General features: G+C 41.7%; 1 long non-coding RNA gene across 1 annotated transcript; it reads left to right on the forward strand.

The window, feature by feature from the left end:
- The first annotated feature begins 531 nt into the window (after positions 1-531).
- LOC130680355 (uncharacterized) lies at positions 532-26,048 on the forward strand. Its single transcript, XR_008993342.1, has 3 exons — positions 532-722; positions 1,679-1,748; positions 25,767-26,048. It is a non-coding gene; the product is annotated as an uncharacterized LOC130680355 (long non-coding RNA).
- The last annotated feature ends 1,378 nt before the right edge of the window (positions 26,049-27,426 follow it).

Below are 27,426 nucleotides of genomic sequence, written 5' to 3' on the forward strand. Positions count from 1 at the left end.
CGGGGTTCTTTATCATTATAATATCTCCATCTCTTTGCCAACAGTCTATTCTTTTGTTCTAGAGTTCAACATTGTTCTCTAATAGGATGAGTGAAAGCATGTATCTGGTGTATGTATGTCCTTGTGTTTTTGGTGTTTCTTTTAAAATTATGGTTGAAATAATATATTACCAAAAACAAATGCAGAGGGGCTCCATAAATAAACAAAATACAATTCTTTGACATATTTGCCATGGTTGTTACAAACACTCCTTCAGGAAATTAAATGTCTACCATTATGGGTGAAGTTCTGTTTTAAACCACAAGGATACAAAGATGAACATGATGGTCTCTGATCTCAGGGAACTTTATTATGATCCAGGAACAAGATGTAGAGGTAATATCAATATATTAACCACAGGGAATGCTATGACCTTTTTAGAAATCACAACTTACTTCCCTTAAATCCTCAGACATGTTTTTAGAATGTTGATTAATTTTTTCGCTGTTTATGGAATAGGTTTGATTTCATCAAACAATACAGTTAAAACAAAAATTTGGTTCAATTGGTAGAGTAATCTATAATAAGACTCAAAACAAAGTATGTTTCTTCTTGAATTAAGAGCCTTCCTAATTTTGGCTTTATTCCTCAAAGGTTGTGAAGATGAGAAAAGAAGTGAAGAGAATCCGAGCTTTGGTTATCCGAAGATTTGTCAGGAGTGTGAGCAGACTGAAGTCAGAAAAGTTAGTCACTTACACTACTGGTCCTGGGACTAATGAAATGTCAAAAGTTGTCTTTATTCAGTATTTACAAAAGTGAAGGGTGGGACCTAGAGGAATAATTAAATATCTTACTCATGCAGCACCTTGTTTTATGTGTGGAAAGGATGTGAGATCAAATGTGCTGTGTCAGCATGTCATTATATGGTTTGGACCTGACTGACTTTTAAATATGTCATGAGTTTTTCTGATTTTTCCCAAAACACTCCTTTTGGCCATTTTGGAATGAAAGCTCTTTGGGGTTGTTTATATGCTTTATGTTATTGGGAGTTAAGATGTTGCTATAGTTCAACAAATGTACTAATTGGTAATTAATTTGAAATTCTCAGTATCTTGTGGAAGTGCTTATGAAAACAATGTATTCAACCTAATTTTTGTGAAAACATGCTTTGTAATTTATTTTCACTAGTATTAGGGGCAAATATGCTATTTATAATTTTCATGCTAAGGTGTGTTTTATTCTATTAAATATTTCAGAAGGTAACCTTCCTTTCCAATACAATCAGATTTTTAACTTATATATTCCATTAATTCCAGAGAACAAGTTTTCATTTAATAAAATTTAATTCAACCTTTAATTATTGCTTATGAAATTTGTATTATGTTAAAACAATGTGTCATTAATCTGTTAGTTAAAAAATATTATTAGGCCATCCTGTGAAGGAATAGAAGGCAAACTGTTACTGTTAATAGTCATTAATATAGTGCTAGTACAATGCTTATCTTTGTGAAAAACTTGAGTTTGTTGATGGAATTGGGGTATGTATTGGGCAAGGGGAGGACAGTACAGGATGACAGAGTGTTTATTATTTAGAGATTTATTCTGCCTTTTTAAGAGAAATGAAGAGATTTTTCATTTGATAGGAGTCTAAGAGTCTAAGATAAATGCTTTCCTTTGCTACATATTGTATTATCTGCAGGGGTACTGAAGATGCACTGTTAAAAAACCAGAGACGGGCACGATCGCTTGAAGAAATCCATGCCATGAAGGTAAGGACTTCCGTGGATGTGTACATATGTGTGTCTCCATGTCTCCTGTCAGCCTGCACTTTGTGGCTGTGCAGGGGGTAGAGGTAGTGGTTGTGTTTATTTGAGTATTACTTCCAGTTGACTAAGACTTACTTATATGGGTCTGTTTAGTGCAGAATGTGCACATCTAGAAAGCTGTAATGTTTAAGCTTGCCTTTTTCCATGTTTTTTTTATGGAATTTTTTAAAGTACTAGACTAATTTGAGCCTAACAATGCTAAACTAAAGTCATGTATGTTCATTGATGCCTCATGCCTAAGGTTTTTGTTTTTACTGTAACGTGAGCCATAAAGTTTGAGAAGTTCAAGCATTGAATGTTCATGCTGTTTGGCAGTGTGGGTGGTGATATTGGAGGCTGACATCATGCTTTGCCTATTGCCAACTCAATAAATTTTTGTGTGGTGGTGTCAGCATTTTATTCAGCTCTGTAGTAACTTGAGATAAAATTCGTGTTGGCTCAAAATGATCCATATTTTTGTTTCTTTCAGCCAGACTCTTCACTAGCATGATTTTCAGGTCTTCTCACTGCTGTTACTTTGTGGAAAATTTCATTTACCAAATGACATACTATTAAATGTCTGGGAGGCTGTTTTATTGCAGAACTTAAAAACATCATTTGGTACCAACAGTTACCTTAATTGCAGGGTCATTTTGCATGTATAGTTGACTGTTACATTTTGGTATTACTTCTAAGTTTTGAGATAGATAAGAAAGCAAGACAGTTCTCCAATAATGCTTTAACTGAGTTAGATTATCAAAACTTCTCACCATATTTTCCTTTTGAAGAGATGATTAAGTGTTTTATAGGACAAAATTACCACAGTTAATCTGAGTTGAAGTTGTAGGACATGGTTTTTCTTTGGTGTGAAGTATGTTTTTTGTGAGGTATTTTCATTTGTTTTATTTTCAAAATACTGCAAAATTCGTGGAATCCATGTGATACATCATTCTCAAAGCTCCAATCCCCTTTTTATCCCATCATTCAGTAAAAATACCCTATATTTGACTTCTGATTATCATTTGTGTCAATTTGTGTTACACATTGTTTAGGCTTTTTTATATACTGTTTTTTTCCCTATGAAATTTCTATGGAAATAAAATCTTTAGAGATCTTTGTTCTGAGAATGACACTAAGATGGGAAATTACGATTTATCCTTTTGCCTCTTTCACTTTCACTTAACCAAGGTCCTTACTAAATTAGATTGCTTTATATAAATTTTTCCATATGATTTCTTCTGAATAGTTTACAATCATAGTCCTAAATTATCCAGAGGCTTTGAACTACTATACAATAGCTGATTTTATTTTACCATGGAAGGATGCATTATATACAGTAAGGCTATGTGCAGTATGTGAAGAGTTTGAGAAAAGAAGATTCATTACTGTTTAGAATACATTCCTTCTTAACTCTCAATAGTTGCTTAAATTTAATAATTAAAAAAGAAAATCCTATTTGATCTATGTGTGAAGGTTGTTTTTTCTTATCCTTAAATTTCCTCAGCAGTAAGACATCAGGCTCAGTCATAGAGTTCATAGGTTTGTAACACCTTTATGGAATTGTTGCCTCATAGAAAGCTAAAATTCAAGGCCGGTATGTTCCTTGCACTCATAAAATTAGTAGTAGTGAATTTGTGGTAGTGGTTAGGGTAGTCTAGATTGGTTGCTGTGACTTCAACACTTTTTGTAATGTTATTTGAAAATTGGATGAAGTTTAAATGAAGCAACCGGAATAAAAAGAACACGAGGAAGACTGTGTTTGCTTTCGTTACATGTCAAATTTCATTTCTCATTCATGGTTCTTTTACAGAGTTGGTCTTCCTTTCCAGAAGAGGCACATAGAGCATTAAAAAAAATCGAAAGGTCATTTCTAATTTCTTAAGGAAGTGTTTATCATGTACATGGGAATATCAAAGAAATGGTCACAAGGTAGAAAATTCACAGTTTCAATTAAATTTGGAGAAAAACCTCTACTTACTTGTTTTTTTCCAGATGGATTTTTTTCCTTGACTCATATACCACTACGTTTTTATAGCCTTGTTCATGACTTACTGTCCTATACTTGCTTTCTATGATGATAGGGTGTTTTGTTGCAAGATGACTTCTTTGAAGAAAACCTGAGATATTTTTAGAAATGAGAGTTTGTGTTTTCTGGCCAAGAAAAAAAATGCCCTGATCTTTATGATGCTATAAAGTCATAGGTTCTAATTTTATAGACTATAATGGATGAATACCAAGTCTTTGTTCATGCTTCTGTTCAAGCAACTTTTGCCTGTGTTTTCTTCTAAGAGTTTTATGGTTTCATGTCTTTCATCCGTTTTGAGTTTACTTTGTGTATGGAGTAGACAGTAGTCCAGTTTCATTCTTTTGCATGTAGCTGTCCAGTTTTCCCAACACCAGTTGTTGAAGAAGCAGTCTTTTCCCCATTGTATATCCATGGTTCCTTTATCATATATTAATTGACCATATATGTATGGGTTTATATCTGGGCTTAATTCTGTTCCATTGATCTATGGTTCTCTTCTTATGCCAGTACCATACTGTTTCTGATTACTTTACCTGTGGAGTATAGGTTGAAGTCAGGGGGGGTATTACAGCTTTTTTCTAATAGTGCTCACACTGAAAACTTCAGTATTAGTATAAATACTGGCTTCTGAGATTGTTCCATGTTTTTCTTCAGAAATTAGTTTGTTAACTTTCACAGATCCTTAAGTTACTGAGCTAGAGAAGAAGACGGTAAACTTAACTCATAAAATCAATCAGTCAATCCAAATGTACAGGAAATCGCTTTTTCCACAGTAAATGTAGTAACTAAGTTTTACTGAGCATTTTCTCCATGCCTGATACTATATTGTATGTTTTATATTCATTGTCGCATGAGGTAGAGATCATTATTATCCCTATTTTATAGACTAAGAAACAGAGACTTAGAAAATTAAGAATTTTCCCAAAGTCAGATAGTTGTTTGGTGGTGGACTTAATTGTACTCCTAAGGCAAGAACTTCCTGAAATATGTCTGGGCGCTACTCTTCCTAGAGGTTGAATTCTCGAGGTAAAATAGTAAATATTGATACTTGCCCTCTTGGTGTGACAAAAGGCCCAAAGATGTGCAATATGTTTGTTTGTTTGTTTTTTCAGATTCTTTCATGCCTCACAGCTAAATATACGCAGTTACCTCTGTCTACATTTTTTTTTTCCCTTCTTGTTCTCTGGGCCATTACTTTTCCCAATGCTGATTATTCCTATGCACTGAAAACTTGCATATTCTTCTGTGAGACCTTGCTAAGACTGCTATCCCTTTCTTCTGTGTTTTAAAACTCTTTCTCCCTCTGTTTGATTCTTCCCTGATTTTTACATGCCCAAGTCTCTGTTAGTAAAGACATAGCTTGAGTTGGCATCAGATGTTGGGATTGCCGTGCCTCCTGCTCCTTTGGAGCCTGTTTCTAAGTGGTTGTCGTTAGCGGACCCCAAATAGGAAAAATGATGTAGATTATGAAAATAACTATATCATATCATTTGAACTTTACCACAACCCTGTAAATTAGGCAGAATCTTATTTCCGGACATGCTTACAAGTGTTCTACACTGCACACATCCGTTGGATTTCAGGCTTATCATCATATGTATTCATGTAGAAGAATTTTGGAATACTTCTGGTTATGCATGCTTTCAAAAAGTTGAGATTTGTCTCTGTAATTTCACATACTGTGATTTTGTGAGTTTTTTCTTATGAATGCTTAAAAATAATGCCTTATCCTGTAAGTACACTATGTTAATTATTTGTGTCAAATGAACATTCAGCTTGCTTGTTCTACTAAAATAATTCATAACTTAATCTAAGTATAATTATTTTTGACAGTTTGACCTTTTATTTGTAAGCCAATACAAAGAATCAAGTCAGACTCACATATTAGAGATCTTACCTAAAGTCCAGGTTTACTAATAGTTTCAAGGAAACAGGCAATCAGAAAGCCCAAGTGAAGCAAGGAAGGATCGGGGATTCTGTGCAGTTCCACATGGCCTGCCTTTCTACACCAGACGTGCGCTTTTCTAGCCCAGAGTGGGTGAGATCTTGAAATGAGGAAGTCTAGTTGTTACCTCATGGCAGAGAGCATTTAGATTTTGAAACTTCTCCAGTACCCCAGGGTTTTATATAAACTGACATGATATTATTTTCCAGTGTGCCATGTCTCAAATCCATGGATTCTGGGTTTATTTACTATTAGCCTCATTAACAAGGAACATCCTACAAAGAACATTCTTCAGGTAAGGACTTTTCTGTTAACAAAAATCATTAGCCTGTTTCCATAAGGACTAGTTATTAGTATATTAACATATAGATTAAACTCTGTTACCTACTTTTCCCTGAATTTCCTCCTGGTAAAGATTTGAATGGATCCCAGGACAGCTGCTTTAATTCTCTCTGCAATTTTTAATAGCTCCCCTTTAGCTTCATTTGTGTTTTCCTTCAGCATTTTGGACATACTTCAAACCTACAGAAAAATTGTAATACCACAATATGATGACGATAATAATAATAATAATAATAATGCTTTGTATCACGTCCATGTTTGTCCCTTTGCTGGTGATGCTGAGTTCCAATCATTTGGCTTAGATGTTGTCTGCTGGATTTTGTCATTTTAAAGGCATGGTTTTTTAATACTTATTAAGTATTTTATGAGATGATAAGTTTGAGACTGACTTTCATACTAGTCTTCATCGCTGTAGTCTTTCATTCAGTGATGTTTCTACAACAGAATCAGTTAACACTTTTTTACCGTTTCTATTTCTCTGCTGGGATTTTTTTTGTTTCTGGTAAGATTGCAATTCATTGAGAGGAATTTTTTTTTCCTCTTATATCTATTGAAGATAGTGATAACAGCCATTATTGCCTGAAGAGAGGAAAAATGTTTATTTCTTGGTTCTTTGTATGCTGGGTACTTTTGTATTTTAACCTGGATATTTCGAAGATTAAGTAGTAGAGATTCTGGGTTTGCTTCCTTTGTTTTGCAAAGAGTGGTTGTTGTATGGTTTGGCTTTGACATCAAACTGATTTTTGTTTTTGGATAGCAGCTCCAGCCTCAGTTTAAATCTTTTGTAGTGAACTACTTTGAACCTGTTCCTGCATGAGAGGTTCAGGGTTCAGGGTAGGGATCTCTTACGTGGTTCCTCCCTCTGTGGGTTTCCCTTGCTCTCTCCGTGGATAAGCTATCCTGACTTTACTCTTCCACAGGGTGGTTCCTTTGCCACTGCTCCTGACCATGCAGGCTGCAGGTAGCCTCAGGCGAAACTCGGAAGAGATGCTGACTTTGTACAGCTTCCTGTCTTTACTCCCAGGAAGCTTGGACTTGCCGTCAGAGTCTGTCTGCTTCCACGCACCCTTCATTACCTTCAGGCAGGATTTTTTGTTGTATGTCCAGGTTTTATGGTCGTTATTGGGGGAGGTGGGAGAGAAGGAGGTTAGTCACATCATCTGTTAGTATCTTAGCCTCTCATAACCAGAAATGGGATTAACCGAAGTTGGAAGTAATTGTAAATAGCTAAGGAAAGAGGCCTGTGCACCTCAAGACACTGTAAATGTGAATAAGTAAGAGACTGAAGAAGAAAGAGAACCCAAGACAGTATGTCTAAGACACGAAGAGAAGAGTCTGTTTCAAGAAGGGAGTGATGAATTAGGGCTTTTTGTTGATGTTGTTGTTGTTTTTGAAGTTAGCAGTATTATTTTCAAAGCAGAAACTCATATATTTGATCATGATTGATGAGTTTATCAAGTTGTGGTTCCTCTGTGGTCTAGCCTACTTAGCAGGGCTGTGCTGATAGAATCAAAATGGTTTTTGTGGTTATTCATGTGATCTAAGTATATCTTCCCACCTCTCCTCTTCTCCCATCCTGTTACTTCTGTGTAAGAAGATGTCTAACTAACTCGAAATTCTGAATTGTTTGAGTAGCTGTGCTTTCTTCCTTCAGGTCTGAAACCTAGAAGGGAGAAGTGTAATGTTTCTTTCTCATCGACTTCCCTTACACCGTAAGCCGACCCATATACCCAGATAGGGTCTCTTATGGCCACATGATCTGCCACAGTCAGTACTGTGACCTGTGAATCCCTTTCATAAATCTATACTTTATAAGATTATTTTTCTTAAATGCATTAAAGAAACCAAATAATAAATAATTTCTTGACATCTTTAGTTCACCTTAAAAATCTCCAGTAAAAACTTTCACCTTGGCATAATATTTTTACCAAGAGGAAGCACTTACATAGTGCAGGTATCAATGAAAATGATTCCATCTATATGACTGTTACCTTTATTTCTACTTATCCTGGTACATTTTCTCTTCTGTTTTCTTTGTTTTGGCTATCTCTTATGTTATTGGTATTCTCTTTTGGTGGTCGCTTGATTAAATAGATAACTAATGTAATAGGTAAATCTGTAGGCTGAACAACGTAAAATTCAATGGCTGTTGTACTAAGGTGAATCAGAAAAAATAGCTGTTCTTGGAGAGGATGTCACTACACGGACAGGCTATTCACTCTTGGAGGGCATAAAAACTGGTGTATCCTTTTGAACCAGACATTTGGCAACATGTGTTGAAATTATTGACTAAGCATTTCCATTTTAAGAATACGTTCTGCAAAAATACTTCTAGATACACAAGGCTAGAAGGGAATATTCATAAAAATATTGTAATACTGGAAAATACTGTGCTTAGCATAATTTTAAAAACTTTTGAAATCACTAAATTACAAATTTATGTAAATTTATATGTAAATTATAAATTAATAGATTTTAAAATTAAATGGAGAGTGAATAAAATAAGGTGGGGAAAAATATCGACCCTAATGAGTTGTTTCATTTTATACATATACATTTTTATTTATATATATATATATATATATACACACACACATATATATATATATATTTTGTTATCATTAATCTACAATTACATGAAGAACATTATGTTTACTAGGGTTCCTCCTTCACCAAGTCCTCCCCACATACCCCATTACAGTCATTGTCCATCAGCATAGTAAGATGTTGTAGAATCAGTACTTGTCTTCTCTGATATACATGTATATTTAATGGTTTTACATACAACAGATACATTCTTCTTATACAGTAGATTTTTATTTAAATAGAGACTTTAAAAAAGTGTAAAGCAATATGAATTGAAAAACTTCCCTCTTAAAAAAATATTCATTGTACAGCAAAAATTTATAGAACGCAAAGACTTATTATATTGACATCATACGGGTGGGTGTGTGCACATGTGCGTATGAGTGAGCAGTGCATTTTTTTTCGTTATCATTAGTCTACAATTACATGAAGAATATTATGTTTGCTAGGGTCCCCCCTTCAGCAAGTCCCCCCCACAAACCCCATTACAGTCACTGTCCATCAGCGTAGTAAGATGCTGTAGAATCACTACTTGTCTTCTCTGTGTTGCACAGCCCTCCCCATTCCACCCTCCCCACATTATACATGCTAATCGTAATACCCCCTTTCTTCTTTCCCGCCCTCATCCCTCCCTACCCTCCCATTCTCCCTAGCCCCTTTCCCTTTGGTAACTGTTAGTACATTCTTGGGTTCTGTGATTCTGCTGCTGTTTTGTTCCTTCAGTTTTTCTTTGTTCTTATACTCCGCATATGAGTGAAATCATTTGGTATTTGTCTTTCTTCGCTTGGCTTATTTCACGAGCAGTACAGTTTTATATCGTAAAAGTTTTGAAAGTTTTAATGTGTTACTATTTAATTTTTTACCATGATTTGTTCTAAACTGACTTTTTTTGGTATCATTAATCTACAATTACATGAGGAACATTATGTTTACTAGGCTCTACCCTATACCAGGTCCCCCCTACAAACCCCCTTACAGTCACTGTCCGTCAGCATAGCAAAATGTTGTATAATCACTACTTGTCTTCTCTGTGTTGTACAGCCCTCCCCTTTCTCCCATCTCCCCCATTATGCATGCTCATCATAATGCACCCTTCTTCTCCCCCCCTTATCCCTCCCTACCCACCCCTCCTCCTCAGTCCCTTTCCCTTTGGTACCTGTTAGTCCATTCTTGGGTTCTGTGATTCTGCTGCTGTTTTGTTCCTTCAGGTTTTCCTTTGTTCTTATGCTCCACAGATGAGTGAAATCATTTGGTATTTCTCTTTCTCCGCTTGGCTTATTTCACTGAGCATAATACCGTCTAGCTCCATCCATGTTGTTGCAAATGGTAGGATTTGCTTTCTTCTTAATGGCTGAAAAATATTCCATTGTGTATATGGACCACATCTTCTTTATCCATTCATCTACTGATGGACACTTAGGTTGCTTCCAATTCTTGGCTATTGTAAATAGTGCTGCGATAAACATAGGGGTGCATCTGTCTTTTTCAAACTGGGCTACTGCATTCTTGGGGTAAATTCCTAGAAGTGGAATTCCTGGGTCAAATGGTAAGTCTATTTTCAGCATTTTGAGGAACCTCCATACTGCTTTCCACAACGGTTGAACTAATTTACATTCCCACCATCAGTGTACGAGGGATACCCTTCCTCCACTACCTCGCCAACATTTGTTGTTCTTTGTCTTTTGGATGGTGGCGATCCTTACTGGTGTGAGGTGATAGCTCATTGTGGTTTTCGTTTGTATTTCTCTGATAATTAGCGATGTGGAGCATCTTTTCATGTGTCTGTTGGCCATCTGAATTTCTTTTTTGGAGAACTGTCTGTTCAGTTCCTCTGCCCATTTTTTAATTGGATTATTTGTTTTTTGTTTGTTGAGGTGAGTGAGCTCTTTATATATTTTGGACATCAAGCCTTTATCGGGTCTGTCATTTACAAATATGTTCTCCCGTACTGTAGGGTACCTTTTTGTCCTATTGATGGTGTCTTTTGCTGTACAGAAGCTTTTCACCTTCATATAGTCCCACTTGTTCATTTTTGCTGTTGTTTTCCTTGCCTGGGGAGATATGTTCAAGAAGAGGTCACTCATGTTTATGTCTTAAGAGGTTTTCGCCTATGTTTTTTTCTAAGAGTTTTATGGTTTCGTGACTTACATTCAGGTCTTTGATCCATTTTGAATTTACTTTTGTGTATGGGGTTAGACAATGGTCCAGTTTCATTTCCTACATGTAGCTGTCCAGTTTTCCTAGCACCGTCTGTTGAAGAGACTGTCATTTCACCATTGTATGTCCATGGCTCCTTTATCAAATATTAATTGACCATATATGTTTGGGTTAATGTCTGGAGTCTCTAATCTTTTCCACTGGTCTGTGGCTCTGTTCTTTTGCCAGTACCAAATTTTCTTGATTACTATGGCTTTATAGTAGAGCTTGAAGTTGGGGAGTGAGATCCCCCCTACTTTATTCTTCTTTCTCAGGATGGCTTTGGCTATTCGGGGTCTTTGGTGTTTCCATATGAATTTTTGAACTATTTGTTCCAGTTCATTGAAGAATGCTGTTGGTAATTTGATAGGGATTGCATCAAATCTGTATATTGCTTTGGGCAGGATGGCCATTTTGACGATATTAGTTCTTCCTAGCCACGAGCATGGGATGAGTTTCCATTTGTTAGTGTCCCCTTTAATTTCTCTTAAGAGTGACTTGTAGTTTTCAGGGTATAGGTCTTTCACTTCTTTGGTTAGGTTTATTCCTAGGTATTTTATTCTTTTTGATGCAGTTGTGAATGGAGTGTTTTCCTGATTTTTCATTCTATTGGTTCATTGTTAGTGTATAGGAAAGCCACAGATTTCTGTGTGTTAATTTTGTATCCTGCAACTTTGCTGTATTCCGATATCAGTTCTAGTAGTTTTGGGGTGGTGTCTTTAGGGTTTTTTATGTACAATATCATGTCATCTGCAAACAGGGACATTTTGACTTTTCTTTACCCATCTGGATTCCTTGTATTTCTTTGTTTTGTCTGAGTGCTGTGGCTAGGATCTCCAGTACTATGTTAAATAACAGTGGGGAGAGTGGGCATCCCTGTCTTGTTCCCGATCGCAGAGGAAAAGCTCTCAGCCTCTTGCTGTTCAGTATAATGTTGGCTGTGGGTTTTTCATATATGGCCTTTATTATGTTGAGGTACTTGCCCTCTCTACCCATTTTGCTGAGAGTTTTTATCATGAATGGATGTTGAATTTTGTCAAATGCTTTTTCAGCTTCTATGGAGATGATCATGTGGTTTTTGTCTTTCTTTTTGTTTATGTGGTGGATGATGTTGATGGATTTTCGAATGTTGTGCCGTCCGTGCATCCCTGGGATGAATCCCACTTGGTCGTGGTGTATCATCCTTTAGATGTATTTTTGAATTCAGTTTGCTAATATTTTGTTGAGTATTTTTGCTTCTATGTTCATCAGTGATATTGGTCTGTAATTTTCTTTTTTGGTGGGTTCTTTGCCTGGTTTTGGTATTAGGGTAATGTTGGCTTCATAGAATGAATTTCAGAGTATTCTCTCCTCTTCTATTTTTTGGAAAACTTTTATAAGAATGGGTATTATGTCTTTTCTGTATGTCTCATAAAATTCTGAGGTAAATCCATCTGGCCCGAGGGTTTTGTTCTTGGGTAGTTTTTTGATTACCACTTCAGTTTCTTTGCTGGTAATTGGTTTGTTTAGATTTTATGTTTCTTCCTTGGTTAGTCTTGTGAGGTTGCATTTTTCTAAGAAGTTGTCCATTTCTTCTAGGTTTTCCAGTTTGTTAGCATATAGGTTTTCGTTGTATTCTCTAATATTTCCTTGTATTTCTTTGGGGTCCGTCGTGATTTTTCCTTTCTCATTTCTGATTCTGTTGATGTGTGTTGATTCTATTTTTCTCTTAATAAGTCTGGCTAGTGGCTTATCTATTTTGTTTATTTTCTCAAAGTACCAGGTCTTCGTTTCATTGATTTTTTTCTATTGTTTTATTCTTCTCAATTTTGTTTATTTCTTCTCTGATCTTTATAATGTCCCTCCTTCTGCTGACTTTAGGCCTCATTGGTTCTTCTTTTTCCAATTTCGATAATTGTGACGTTAGGCTGTTCATTTGGGATTGTTCTTCCTTCTTTAAATATGTCTGGATTGCTATATACTTTCCTCTTAAGACTGCTTTTGCCGTGTCCCACAGAAGTTGGGGCTTTGTGTTGTTGTTGTCATTTGTTTCCATATATTGCTTGATCTCTATTTTAATTTGGTCGCTGATCCATTGATTATTTAGGAGCATGTTGTTAAGCCTCCATGTGTTTGTGGGCCTTTTTGCTTTCTTTGTACAATTTCTAGTTTTATACCTCTGTGGTCTGAAAAGTTGATTGGTAGAATTTCAATCTTTTGGAATTTACTGAGGCTCTTTTTGTGTCCTAGTATGTAGTCTATTCTGGAGAATTTTCCATGTGCACTTGAGGGGAATGTGTATCCTGTTGCTTTTGGCTGTAGAGTTCTATAGATGTCCATTAGGTCCATCTGTTCTAGTGCATTGTTCAGTGCCTCTGTGTCCTTACTTATTTTCTTTCTGGTGGATCTGTCCTTTGGAGTGAGTGGTGTGTTGAAGTCTCCTATAATGAATGTATTGCACTCTATTTCCTCCTTTAATTCTGTTAGTATTTTTTCACATATGCTGGTGCTCCTCTGTTAGGTGCATATATATTTATAATGGTTATATCCTCTTGTTGGACTGAGCCCTTTATCATTATGTAATGTCCTTCTTTATCTCTTGTTGCTTTCTTTGTTTTGAAGTCTATTTACTCAGTCAGTACTAGTCTGATACTAGTACTCCAACAGCTGCTTTCTTCTCACTGTTGTTTGCATGGAATATCTTTTTCCATCCCTTGACTTTTAGTCTGTGCATGTCTTTGGGTTTGAGGTGAGTCTCTTGTAAGCAGCATATAGATGGGTCCTGCTTTTTTATCCATTCTGTTACTCTGTGTCTTTTGATTGGTGCATTCAGTCGATTTACATTTAGGGTGATTATTGAAAGATATGTACTTATTGCCATTACAGGCTTTAGATTCGTGGTTGGTTACAAAAGGTTCAAGGTTAGCTTCTTTAGTATCTTACTGTCTAAATTTTCTCATTTATTGAGCTATTATGAACACTGTCTGGTGATTCTTTATTTCTCTCCCTTCTTATTCCTCTTCCTCCATTCTTTATATGTTAGATGATTTATTCTGTGCTCTTTTGTGTTTCCTTTAACCGCATTTGTGGGTAGTTGATTTTATTTTTTGGCTTTAGTTAGTATTTTGTTGGTCTGCTTTCTTTGTTGTGATTTTATTTTCTCCGGTTTCATCTGTTTAGCCATAGGAGTGTTCCCATCTAGAGCAGTCCCTCTAGAATACCCTGTAGAGGTGGTTTGTTGGAGGCAAATTCCCTCAACTTTTACTTGTCTGGGAATTGTTTATTCCCTCCTTCATATTTAAATGATAATCATGCTGGATTCAGTATTCTTAGTTCAAGGCCCTTCTGTTTCTTTGCATTAAATATATCATGCCATTGTCTTCTGGCCTGTATGGTTTCTGTTAAGAAGTCTGATGATAGCTTGATGGGTTTTCCTTTGTAGGTGACCTTTTTCCTCTCTCTCTAGCTGCCTTTAAAGCTGTGTCCTTGTCCTTGATCTTTGCCATTTTAATTATTATGTTTCTTGGTGTTGTCCTCCATGGGTCCCTTCTATTGGGAGTTCTGTGTACTTCCGTGGTCTGAACGATTATTTCTTCCCCCAGTTTGGGGAAGTTTTCAGCAATTATTTCTTCAAATACACTTTCTATCCCTTTTTCTCTCTTCTTCTTCTGCTACCCCTATAATGCAGATATTGTTCCTTTTGGATTGGTCACACAGTTCTCTTAATATTGTTTCATTCCTGGAGTTCCTTTTATCTCTCTCTGCATCAGCTTCTATGCGTTCCTGTTCTCTGGTTTCTATTCCATCAGTGGCCTCTTGCATCCTATCCATTCTGCTTGTAAATCCTTCCAGAGATTGTTTTGTTTCTGTTATCTCCTTCCGGACTTCATCCCTTAGCTCTTGCATGTTTCTCTGTAGCTTTATCAGCATGGTTATGACCTTTATTTTGAATTCTTTTATAGGGATGTTGGTTAGGTCTGTCTCCCTAGATTCCTTCTCAGGGGAGGATGTCTGTGTTAGTCTGGTGTGTATCAAATTCTTCTGCCTTTTCCTGGCAATAGAGGTAGTTGTGGGGAACTGATGCATGTCTCGGCTGGGAGAATGTCCCTTCTTACTGGTTTGTGGCCTTCCTCTCCTGGGAGAACGGCGACCTCTAGTGGCTTGTGCTGGGCAGTTGTGCGCAGACGGGGTTTCTAATTCTTGCCTGGTTGCTGTGAAAGAAGCTCTGCCCTGCTGCCTCGGGCTGCTGCTCCACTATGGCGGAGTGGCGTCAGAGGGGAAATGGGCGGGAGGTATTTATCTCCATGAGGGGTCTCTGAGCTGCACTGCCGCCCATGGTATTAGAGCGCTCATAGTTCCCCGGGATTCCCAGCTGCTGGGCTAAGTGTCCTGTGGCACTTCCGTCCAGCTGTGGGGTCCCTGTCCCTTTAAGTCTTTCAAAAAGCACTCTCTTTTCTTTTTCCCAGGGGCACCAGCTCGGGGATCCACTCACAAGGTTTACTGTCCCATTTCTCTAGTATCCAGCGCCCCACTCAGTGTGTGTCTGCGATCCCCATGCTAATGGCTAGGCTGGGTGTTTAGCAGTCCTGGGCTCCCTCTCCCTCCCCGCTCTGACTCCTCTCCTCCTGCTGGGAGCTGGGGTGAGGGACGCTCGGGTCCCACCGGGCCAAAGCTTGTATCTTACCCCCATCACAACACGCTGGGTTCTCACAGGTGTAGATGTAGCCTGTCTGTTGTCCTGTACTTTCTGGTTTCTGTTTTAGGGATAGTTGTTTTTGTTGTATTTTCAAAAATATATATGGTTTTGGGAGGAGATTTCTACTGCTCTCCTCACGACACCATCTTGGCTCCGCCCCTCCACATCCTTTTTATTTCTCATCTTTTTGGTTCTTGTTATTCTGACTGGAGTGAGGTGATATCTCACTGTGGTTTTGATTTGCATTTCCCTTATGGTTAGTGATGTGGAGCATCTATTCATGTTCCTGTTAGCCATCTATATATCCTCTTCAAGAAAATGTCTTTTCAGATCGTTTTCTGCCCATTTTTTAATTGGATTATTTGTTTCTTTTTGGTGTTGAGTTGTATGCATTCTTTATATATTTTGCGTATTAGTCCCTTATTGAATTTATTGGTTGCAGATAAAGTCTCCCATTCCATAGGCTGCCTTTTCACTTTGCTGATGGTTTCCTTTGCTGTGCAGAAGTTTGATGTAGTCCCACTTGTTTATTTTTGCTTTTGTTTCCTCTGCATGGGGAGATGTATCCAGGAAAAAATTGACAATGCTGATGTTCAAGAGTTTAATGCCTAGGTTTTCCATTAGGAATTTTATGGTTTCATGTCTTATAGTTAGGTCTTTAATCCATTTTGAGTTTATTTTTATAACACTAAATCATCTTTGCAAATACTGGGAAACACCCTACTTTATTATTATTTTAATATTCTGTTGAATTTTGTTTTCTGGCATTTAGGATTATTATACCTACTTCCATAAATGAGAAGGAGCTATAGTATTTTCTTATTTTTACTATTTCTAATACATTTTGGTGTTAGATTTATGATAGTTTCTTAAAATAAATTAGAAAAGCAAACAATGGGTAACTTTTTCAACTTTTTCCTTGATGTCGGTCTTACGAAATTCTTATAGGGTTGACTTTGATAATTTATATTTTTTCCAGAAAATCATCCAAGAGTTTTTGATTCTTTCTTGTATCTGCTTTATCATTTAAATTTTTTATCTTTTTTATTTGCCAGAGATGTGACTATTTTAAGTCTGGTTTTCTACAGAGAACAACCTCAAGTGTATTTATTAGTGTTCTTAGCGTGTTTGAATTATTTGGTTTCTCTGTTCTTCTTGAAATAATCTAATATTTTCAATCCATGTCAGTGTTGCCTGTTTTTCACATAGGTGGTAAAAGTTGAGCTTCACTTTGATCTGTCACTGTTTTGCTGCTGCTCTTTGGCATTTCCAGATTATTCCATGAGTAAGTGCTACAAAACAGTGATCTCTGTTCTTTTCTGTCTGATCTATCCCAAGCGTCTAGCATAGTTCCTGGCACATGGTAGGGGTAGAACAAACACATACTCATTGGCCAAGGAAAGAATAAATCTGGGGAACTGCCAGGAGGCACCTCTCCCGGGGAGACCTCCTGGGTTCCAGGAGGAGGAGGAGACAGGTGACAAGCCTGAATGCCTCAGAGCGCCATCGCTTCTCCCGGCCTCGCCACCCACAGCCAGCTCCCACAGAGTGCAGAGGAAGTTCTGGGGAGCCGGTGCTGAGGGCCATCCCCTTTTGAGCTCTCTTCTCCCCTGCCTGTGACCTCAGGTGGTGAAGTCTCTTGTGGCCACAGCTAGAGATGCTGGCAGGAGCATGAAGGTGGGAAGAAAAGGCAGAGAAGGTGAACACTAGGCAGGAGACCAAGTAGGTGAGTGGAGGACCTAGACAGAGTGGCAGGGCCTCAGGGGAGATGACATAGTTATTTTGGTGAAAAAGACCGCCAGGTCAGGTTTCATTTCTGGCCTTGCGAAGCCCTGAGTTGAGCCCAGCACATCTGGCCTGTGGCTTCTGAGGATAGGGTGATCATGCAGCAGACTGTGCCTTAGGACTGAGGGAGACCCCCGGGGCCGGGCGGGTAGGTGCCCTACAGGTGCTCACCTGCCTGCACTTCATCTCCAACTTGAGCTGCCAGATAAAGTGCAGGACGTCCAGTTAAGTGAGAATTTCAGGTACATGACAAGTATTTTTTCAGTGTGAGTTTTTCCCATGGAATTGAGGCAAGAGGCATCCAGGACCTTGGAGAGACTGTTTACTGGGATGGCTGTCAGAAACGCCTCCGGAGACCCCCAGCACACCGTAAGATGCTCCCAGCAGAAAGTAGAGTCTATTGACATGAAAAGGCAAGGCCCCTCACGTCCCCCGGTCTTGCTCCTCAAGTGCAAGCGTGCATTCAGCAGCTGTCCCTACCTTCCGCACCTGGTAATGGCCCTTTGGACAGGCAAGTTCAGTCCCAGGCATGCTGCTGGACACAGGGACGAGTGGGACGAGCACTGGCCTTCCAGCAGGTCCTGCCTGTCCCTGGAAGTGGGGCAAGGGCCCAGGAGCGGGAGTTTGTGAAGGCTGTGCCTTGCATAAACTGAATGTCAAGGGCTCGGCCAAGAGGGTGGGCTGAAGGTATGAGTGGCTGGGGGGCCATGCAGGAGGTGACCAGATGCTGAGGGGGAGCAGCCTGGTGGCCACAGAGGGGGAGATGGGAAGCCAGGAAGATCATGAGTTCCCTCCCTCCCAGGCACATCCTCAGTGCCATTTACTTCCAGGGGCCCTGAAAAAGCTGAAGGACAAAGTCTTAGTTTGTGGGCCACAAAATAAGCTTTGAGAAGCAAGTGTCGTAGAGGCAGTAACCTCTAGGTATCGTCACGGAGTTTGTGTTACCTTCAGACTAGCCTCATTTATTTCTGGCCGAAGGTTAAAGCTATACAAATAATTTTAATGGACATAATTATGTTCTCATCACAAAATAATGTGGCACAGTTCCATAATTATTCAAAAATGATCATTGTGAGAGCAGCTATTAATTAGTGAATAGCTTTGAAAAAAAATTTCAATAGATTTGGGAAGCATTGTTAATAACCCATTATGATATATCTGGGGGTCAAATCACCGTATTGTGTCAAAGCAGAGATTTATGGCTCCATTTTAAATCCTTTCAAAATAATTAAGAATGTGCTCTGCATCTGACTGGGCAGGTTTGAGGCAAGAAAACCATGTATCTGCATTAGGAAGGGAATGGATCATTTCCGGCCAAAATGGAGATCAAAACTCTTGACATTTGGCAAGAGCATGCACATTTTAAAGCTTCTCAGAAAGCATTAATGATTTTTGACAAATAGCATTCAGCTTTTGTTTCCCTTTTCCCATGGCCTTCTTTCAAGCCCAGAGAGGAAATCCACATTGTCAGGGACTTCTAAGCTTGACTTGGCACTTCAGGGAGTCCAGCCATGTGTGTCATTACTGGCAAAGGGAGGGTATTTCTACTCTTTTTTTCTCCAGAGCAGGTCTACGGGAGGGAGCTCTGCCCTTACCTGTGAGGGAGACACTTACCTTTTGGTGGGTAGGTTGCTGGAATCCCCTTTGGCCCAGAAACCTTCCTGTCTCTCCGGAGCCTGAAATATTAGGGCATTTTGAGCCTTTGGGAGCAGCCCTTCCTCAGGGACTTCCCTGGACTCCTTACTGGGGAGGCGGGCAGGAAGTTGGTGCTTATTGGGTGTCTCTGCGCCGGGTGCTGAGCCGCACACTTCACATGCATCATCTCCACCCTCCAGTGGAGCAGGTCCCCACATCCCTGTGTTACCAGGGAGGAAGCTGAAGCTCAGCGTGCTGACAGCATCCCGCCAGACTGTCTCGGGGAGGAGGCCCAAGGCCGGAGAGGCTCTTTAGGTCCAATAGACCATCTGATCTTTGGCCCCTTTGGTGACTCAGCCAGGAAGAGGTCATCCAGCCCCAGCGTTCATCGCTCGGGGACGGGTGCTCAGTACCGAATGCTGTGTCCCATTCAGCGTGAGCGATGATCATATCCACCCATTGTGTAAACCAAAAATGCATAAAAAGTAAAAGATGATCTTTTCCCCACCTTACAGTCTTCTAATCCTATTTGTCAGAGGAAATCACTGTTAGCTGTTGAGAGTGTACATTCCAAATACCTTCCTATGCATGTGTAAACGTAATATTTTTAGTGTAAGGATCATAAAAACTGCTCTATGATATGCCTGTCACGCAGTAGGTTGTGGATGTGCTTTGGGCATGTATATGCAGTTGCTTCATTCTGTTGATCTGTCGTCTGTCAGCTCTCCTGCTATCACCTATTATTTGTTATCTATCTACTAACTATCTATCATCTATCTATCTATCTATCTATCATCTGTCTTTCATTCTTTTCTTTCTGTCTGTCTTTCTGAATCTTTCTCTCTCTCCCTCCCTCTCCCCTTCTCCCCTCCTCTCTTCCTTTCCTTCTCTCTTGTATAGTTAGTTCTACCTTCAAACTGCGGTCTTCAGAACAGATCTGACTGGTCACCACTTCTCCCTCCCTGTCCCCCGTTTCTTTGACTTTGTTCCCACCATCCCTTGGTCGCTCTGCTCCTGCTGTGCTGGTCTCCTTGCTGTTCTTCTGACTTGCCAGACATTCTGCTGCCTCAGGCCTTTGGAGTCACTGTTTATACTACTTGGCATGTTCTTCCCAGGAAGCCCTGTGGCTCCCTCTCTTCCTTCCTTTCATATTTGTGATCAAATGTAGTAAGGACCTTCATGACCATCTCTCCAAAGATGGATATAATTTTTTGACGTGATTAAAAAAATTCATGTACACATAACACCCGAAGTCAAGGTCAATGTTATCCTTCCTGATGAAATAATAGAAGCTGAAATTTACAAGATGAAAAAGTGGAATGGCCTCTCTATTCATGCACCTGCACCGCACCACGTGCAGAAGAGGAAGGGAAGGACTGGAGGCCCAGGACCTGTCAGAGTGTCCAGAGAGGCAGTGGTCTGACAATCAGGCAGAAGGAGGAGCTGTGGCCTGAGGGTGAGGCTTGAGTTATTGACAGGGGGCGTGACTAGTAGTGATGAGGTCTAGCGTGTGGCTCTGGGTGGCCACATGGGGTAGAGGAGGAGGACGCTGGAATAAGGTGGTCTAGGAAGTGGAGGTCAGGGTGCAGGATGGGCCATCCATGTGGGTGTCAGTCACCTAGGAGGGGGAAAGAGGGGAAGATAGTGCCAGGGACCCAAGTTGTGGTGAATGAATTGCCAGTCATTGAGGAGGTACGGAAGTGGGAAGTGACATGATGGCAGAGAGGAGAGGGACCCCACTTCCCATGCCCAAGGGCCTGGGGAAGTGGCGTCCTCCATGGGAAGCCGGGTTTCCAGAGAAGGCATGAGGGCTTTTGAGTAGACGCTGATGACACGGGAGAGTTTTTAAATTATGGAGCTGTAGTTCTAGAAAGCCCAGTGGAAGGCTGGAGTTTTTGGGGAGCTCTGTCCTAGAGAACTACGAATACTGAAATTCCTCATTGAACATCTCAGACACCCTTAATAAGAGAGTGTATTTCTAGCATTTTGTACCCATTTCCCTTCAGCTTACCAACTTACGTATAGTTATCTGATTTAGGCCAAAGAAATGCTCCCTCCTTCCCTTCCTGCCATCCTTCCTTCCTTCCTTTTTCTTTCTTTCTTTCCACTTAATGATTCCCTGTTGTCTGAGTTGCTGTGTCACCTCCCAGCTCTGAATGAAAACCACCTTTGGCTGTAATGGCTCTGCCTCTTTCCTAAGCTCATACCTGTGTCCACGAGCCCGGCTGGGCAGTTTCCCGCTTAATTCCCCTGCCCCACCTTCCTCAGAACAGCGGAGTGCCGGTGCAGATGAGGACACAGGCACAGAGGACACCGGCAGCTCGGGCAGGGGCCGGGCCTCCCTCCTAGGGTCTTGGCTGTGGACATCACAGAGACTTCCAGAGAGGGCTGTGCGAGCTCAGGAAAGACTGCTCCAAAGACCCTAGTTTTACTCTGGTTCTGGGGAAACTAGCTTATATGACAGAGCCTGTGAAAATGTCCAGCAGGTTTCCTGGTGCACAGTAGGTTGGTTTTTTTAATTGGTCAAAAGGCTTCTGGTGGCAGTGGGGTGTCCAAGCCATCTGTTCGGCCTCCAAGGGGCTCGTGTGGAGCTGTGGCTGCCGCACAGTGAGTTGCTGATGCAGAGACATGAATCACAGCACGAGAGCTGCTCATAATCACCTTATATGTGTTTTCAGTTCTCGAATTTAAAACCATTTACTGCTGGGAACAGATGTTAAATTCAGTACGCTTGTCAATTGTTGGCGCTGTACACAAAAAAGATGCTTAAAATTAGAAGCCTGATTGAATTTTAAGTTTAGTGATCACAGTGGTTGGAACTAAAATAATTGAAACAGTAAACAGCTTATTGTGGGAGATGGGAGTAGGCAATGGAAAGAGAGGCTTGACGTGAAAACCCACTATGCGGAGTTACATGACTGTTAAGTTAATTAATGCTTAATTGTGATGGAAACCCTCCAGCAGTGCGTCAGCCTTAACACATTCATTCATGACTTAGATCAGAAGAACAGCCACCAGGATTCACTAATAACAGTGATGGTGATACCCATTATTAGTGGGCATCTTCTGTGTGCCTGATACTGGACTTGAACCTTTATGTATCTGATTAATGTCTAAATTGTTTATTTTTTATTTTCCAGGGTTAGGAAGGGCTGACCATTTAGGCGATCTCCTGCTTTGGCCAATTAAAAAAAATGTCATGAAATTTCATAACTCACGACTTCCCATTTTAGCCATTTTTATATAAACAACCCTGTGACATTAAGTACATCCACATGTTGGACAACCATCACCACTATCCATTCGTAGCATTTTTTCATCATCTCAAACAGAAACTCTGAACCTATTACACAGTAACTCTCCATGTCTCCCTCCCTTGGCCCCTGGTAACCTCTATTCTACTTTCTCCATGGATTTGCCTTGGCCAAACTGGATAAGGCTGATGCCGCCTCTCACTCACTCCAGACCCCCAGATAGAAGGGATCCACTGTTCTCACTGTGGTGACCCTTTCTGGGATGCAGAGCAAGACAGGCTGGCCCGAGGCCTCTCTGGATGCCCCCGGAGCACCACAAGGAGGGTGTGCTCAGGGAAGGCTGGGTCTTGGACCCCAAGGTCTGGGAGGCCTGCTTCCCCTGCAAAAGCCTTCTGCCAGCTCCCTGCGTGGCTCCCTATCCTGTCAGGGCTTGGGATGGCGCAAGTGCTGCAGGCCCCCAGCAGCAAGAGCTTTTTGTTCTTTGGACATACGGGTCCTTCTCTGAGGAGCGCCGTCCCCCGGGCCCCCACCGTCGCCAAGGTGGCTGCTTCTCCTTCTCATCCCAGCTCAGGAGTTTCTCCAAGAGGCTTTGCTGGGGTTCAGCATGACTCTCACTCTCTGCTGGTTCTGGGCACCGCCGGTCCTTCCAGAGAGTTCTGCATGCCTTGCATCCCGGTCCTGGCCACGCGGGGCTGCCAGTGTCTGCTCACCTGCCCATCTGCTCTGCAAGCTTGTGGGTTGTGTGAGGGCCGCAGGTCCCATTCAGCTGTATCCCGGTGCCTGCATGTAGTTGATACTTGGTACGTAAGTGTGAGGTGAGTTCCCTCCACGACTTCCTGTTGTGGAAACAATCGGTGTGTGCCACTTGACAGCCTGCTTTCACTGGCATCTGCCTTGTGCTTCCCCAGGTTCCTGCCCAAGTACACAGACTGCTGGGCATAGGCTGTACAGAAGGTGTGGGAAGGAACAGAAAGGTGAAGTCTTAGAGCAGCAAGAGGCCCAGGCCACCTCAGTGGCTGATGTCCCCTGCTCAGGAATGTGCTCTGACCCCTCCAGGGGGAAATGTGTTCTGTGGGCATGGGTGTTTGTTGAAATTCAAGTGAGTTCAACTCAGGACTCAGTTTCCCTATTTCTTTCTGAGGTTTGTTCCTTAACAGGGCTTCTTGGCCATGCTGGAGGGCTGTGTGCTTCACAGGCCTGCTGGTTTCCTGGTGCTATTGTTGGTGGACTGGGAGCAAAGTAGATTTTAATTTTCCGCAAGTGGTGTTTCAGTTTGAAATGACACAGAGATATCTATTTCTGCCTTGTTAGGTGCTTCATGTGGTCGTCAAGATAATTGTTCCATAAATACTGTTGTAGGCTTGGATCTTGCAATGAGGCACTAAGAGACGGCCAGCTACCCCAGGAAAGTCCTTGGTGATATTGCAAGGTCAGAGATCAAACCGGAAGCATGCAGGCCTTGGCGTGGAAGAAATGTGGTCAACAGTGTCTGTTGGTATTAACAGAAGAATGACATCTACGAAAAGTGAAGGCCCCCAGTCTGTTTTCACCGAATATCTCCTCTCTCACAAACGTATTTCTCGGAGGCATGCATGTGTAATTTTTTTTTTTTTCATGGTCAATTTGGCTTTCAAATGCCATATACTCTTTATTTATTTACTTATTTATTTTTGTAGATAATTATTTTTTTATTGAAGGGTAGTTGACACACAGTATTACATTACATTAGTTTCAGGTGTACAACATAGTGATTCAACATTTATATACATGACAATTCTAGGTACCAGCTATCACCATACCAAGCTGTTACAATATCTTGACTATATTCTTTACATCCCGGTTACTTATTATTTTACCATTGGAAGTGTATACTTTTTTTTTTTTTTTTGTGAGGGCATCTCTCATATTTATTGATCAAATGGTTGTTAACAACAATAAAATTCTGTATAGGGGAGTCAATGCTCAGTGCACAGTCATTAATCCACCCCAAGCCTAATTTTCATCAGTCTCCAATCTTCTGAGGCATAACAAACAAGTTCTTACATGGAGAACAAATTCTTACATGAATAAGTTCTTACATGGTGAGCAGCATGTGTAATTTTTTAATTGCAAGAAGGCACACAGTAATCAGGACCTCTAGATTTGAATCCAGATTCTATCACCTGCCAGCCCCAGGCCTCTTTTCCCCTTTGGGACTCAGCTTTACCAGGTTTAAAGTGAGGACGAGAAGCCCAGCATCTAGGGTGACTGCAAGAATGAAATGAGGTGAAGCAAGGGCTCACCCCTGGGCCTGGCATAACACGAATGTTAAATGTGGGATGGGTACTGTTGCAGATCAGTTTGATTAGAATTCCTCGCTCCGACTGAATCTGGACTGCAGTCTCTCACATGATCCCAGACAGACTGTGGTCTCAATCACCTCTCTTCTTCTCCGAGTAGAATCTTCAGTGATTCTGATTTGAGAGTTCTTTACGCCATGGCCCATAAAAGGCCTTTGGGAGGGTATCCCAGCCAGTTCTGTGCCTTCCTGCTTGGGGAAGACTCACTTTTGTTTCAGGGTCTTCCTGCCAAACGTGTTGGGCAATATGTCCATGAAAGAAAAGGAGATGTTTGGTGTGGATAAGGGCTGTGTATGTGGTTGGGGCAGGTGAGAAAGGACCTGCGGGCTGGTCTGGGGAACATGCACTCCTCAGCTGTGCACTCCTCAGCAGGCGAAGGCTGCTTGTGTTGTGTGTGCGTGGTGCGGTGTGTGTGGCTACGAAGGCGTCTCTGTGCTCAGTGGGGACCTGGGATTCGCCCAGCTGATGAATGCTGCTGCTGTGACAGCTGACTTTTTGTTTCGAGATTCATTTTGGGGTACATAGTACAAAAACTTGAGGTGAACAGTTACTGATCAGAGATGCAGACGCTACATGAAAACTGCTTTGCTTGCGATCTGATTTAATGGGCAGATAACCCAGAGTCCTCGAGATAGTCGTCTGCCCACTATTGAGCACAATTTGTCAGTTAATGGTGTGAGAACCCGCTGCATGACAGCCTGTGAGGTTTGCAGTTGCTCTCTGAGCTCCAAGGATGCACTGGAAGCTGTCTTTGGAAGTGCCTACCAGTACCCTCCCCACCCACTCTGTCTCAGCCCTGCTGGCTTTGTCAACACCAAATCTCACCAAATCCTGGTGACAAGAGGTAGAGGGAAAGAGCCAGGCCGGGAAGTCAGGCTCTGCCATTTGTTTGCCATGTGACAACTTTTTCTCTTTTCCTGGCCTCATGCATGCTGGTAACTCTCACTGTTAGGGGCAGGTCCTGCCCGCCCCTCCAGCGGCCAGGAAGCGCTGGCTTCGCAGGGCAACGGGTGCTCTGCACAGCTCTGACGTGCCTGTGGGGAAGGAACATTAGGCCCCAGAAGCTTTCTCTTCATCTTCCAGGCACCCAGGGCTGTAGAAGGTGGCCACTGTACAGGTGTGGCTCCTCCGGGGTTAGGAAAGGTTAGTGGAAGTAAGACGCAATGTTTATTGATCTCCCCTCGTGTTTTGTCTTCCAGGGCCTCACTCTCTCTCACTGGTGTGTTGTCTTTAGAAGGTTCTGGACACGTCTGAAGAATGGTTGGCAAATGCAGCTGGAATGCCCATCATTTCTACAGGTATGTTACCTCCTCAGGACAATGGAAACTGGTTTTCTTGGTAGCCATAGAATTCTTTGCCTTTCTGTCTTTTCCACTGTGCATCTGGAACAGTGTTTCCTCTCAACAGCCTCAGGAGCTGGTTTTCTTAAACAAGTGAGAAAAAGGAAGATGATTAAAATGAACCAAAACAGAAAAAAGCATTGAAGGGTGAGATCTCCATCTCATTTATCTAGCATTGTAAAATCTTATTTCATTTCATTCCTGTGTATTCACATATCAAATCAACATGGTGTCACTTCTCTAATAAAGAGGAACTGAAAGTTGAGATATTCAATTGCCCAGTAGCCACGGGGACCCTTTTCTGTGTAACACCTGACTGGTTAACAAATGGCATTCTGGTTACGGAATCTGAGCTCACAGTGTTCTTCACAAGAACTGTCACATCAGAAGCATGGCTGCTCATCTGTAAAATCCATATCTGCCTTTGCTGGTTCCCTCAGGCATCGCCCTGAACTTGAGTGGCTGGTGGCAGGTGGGTGCGCCCAGCTTTCTGCTCCTGTGTCAGGAATCCCGGTCCTCCTTCCTGGTGTCAGGAGCTGTGTCCAGGTCCCAGTACAAAGAGTGCGTTCAGCTCACTGTGGGTCTCCTTGCCAAGCTCCGGGCTTGGCTTGTTGGCTTGGAGAGAAGTTGTACCAAATCACAGGCTTTCCCTTTTCACCTGGGCCCAAGTCAGTCGAGATGTCCCCTTGCTGAGAAATACTGCCCCCACCAACTCGAGCGCGTGGGAAGCTTCCTAGAGCTCTGCCCTTTCTGTGTTAAGGTAACCCTCCTTTCTCTGTAAAGCTATGACCTTGGCAGTGGAGGGAGTTGAGGGTTCAGGTCCTTCCCCTACCGTCAGGGCTGGGCCCTGGGGCAAGGGAGGCAGAGGCTCCAAAGTCACAGAGTGGCTGGGAGCTTTGGTGTCATACCCATCACCTCGCTCCGAGGGAGGCGGCCCTTCCAGTGCTTGGAATGAGGGACTTGGTCACCAGGGTGAAGGAGTTGCCTGGGGTCCTGCGCTGTGAGCGACTAGACTTGGGCCCTATGATCAGTAAATTCTGGGATGAAAGCCGAAGAGAAAACTGACAGAGATTTACCTGTGAAAGTGGCTCCCAGAACTTCTCTTGTGTTTCTGGAGTCCCCATGGACTCTGTTCAGGCTTGTTCTGGACTTAGGTGGTTTTAGCCACGCAAGTCTCGTGTCCCGGAGACCCTCTGCCCGGTGGCTGGGTGGCGGAGGAGCTGATCCTCGCTCTCCCAGGGGCGGTGTCTGACCTCAGGCTGGGAGCTGCGGCCGGGAGGCAAGCCCTGGCACAGCCGGCTCCCAGAGGACGGAAGGTGGGGCCGGGTGTTGTGTGGGCACAGCGAGCCTCTGCCCCGGCCCCTTCCTCAATTGTCCGTGTGCTTCTCCCCGAGTCACCATGGGGCAGCTGACCACACCGGCTTGGCCCCGCTCCTCCTCTGTGCCTCCTGCCTGCTCTCTAGCCCTGTGATGGCCTCTGCCACCCCCACTCCAGCTTCTCTGGCTCAGAAAAAGTAAA

This window comes from Manis pentadactyla, chromosome 13, assembly GCF_030020395.1.
Source record: "Manis pentadactyla isolate mManPen7 chromosome 13, mManPen7.hap1, whole genome shotgun sequence".
Taxonomy (NCBI): domain Eukaryota; kingdom Metazoa; phylum Chordata; class Mammalia; order Pholidota; family Manidae; genus Manis; species Manis pentadactyla.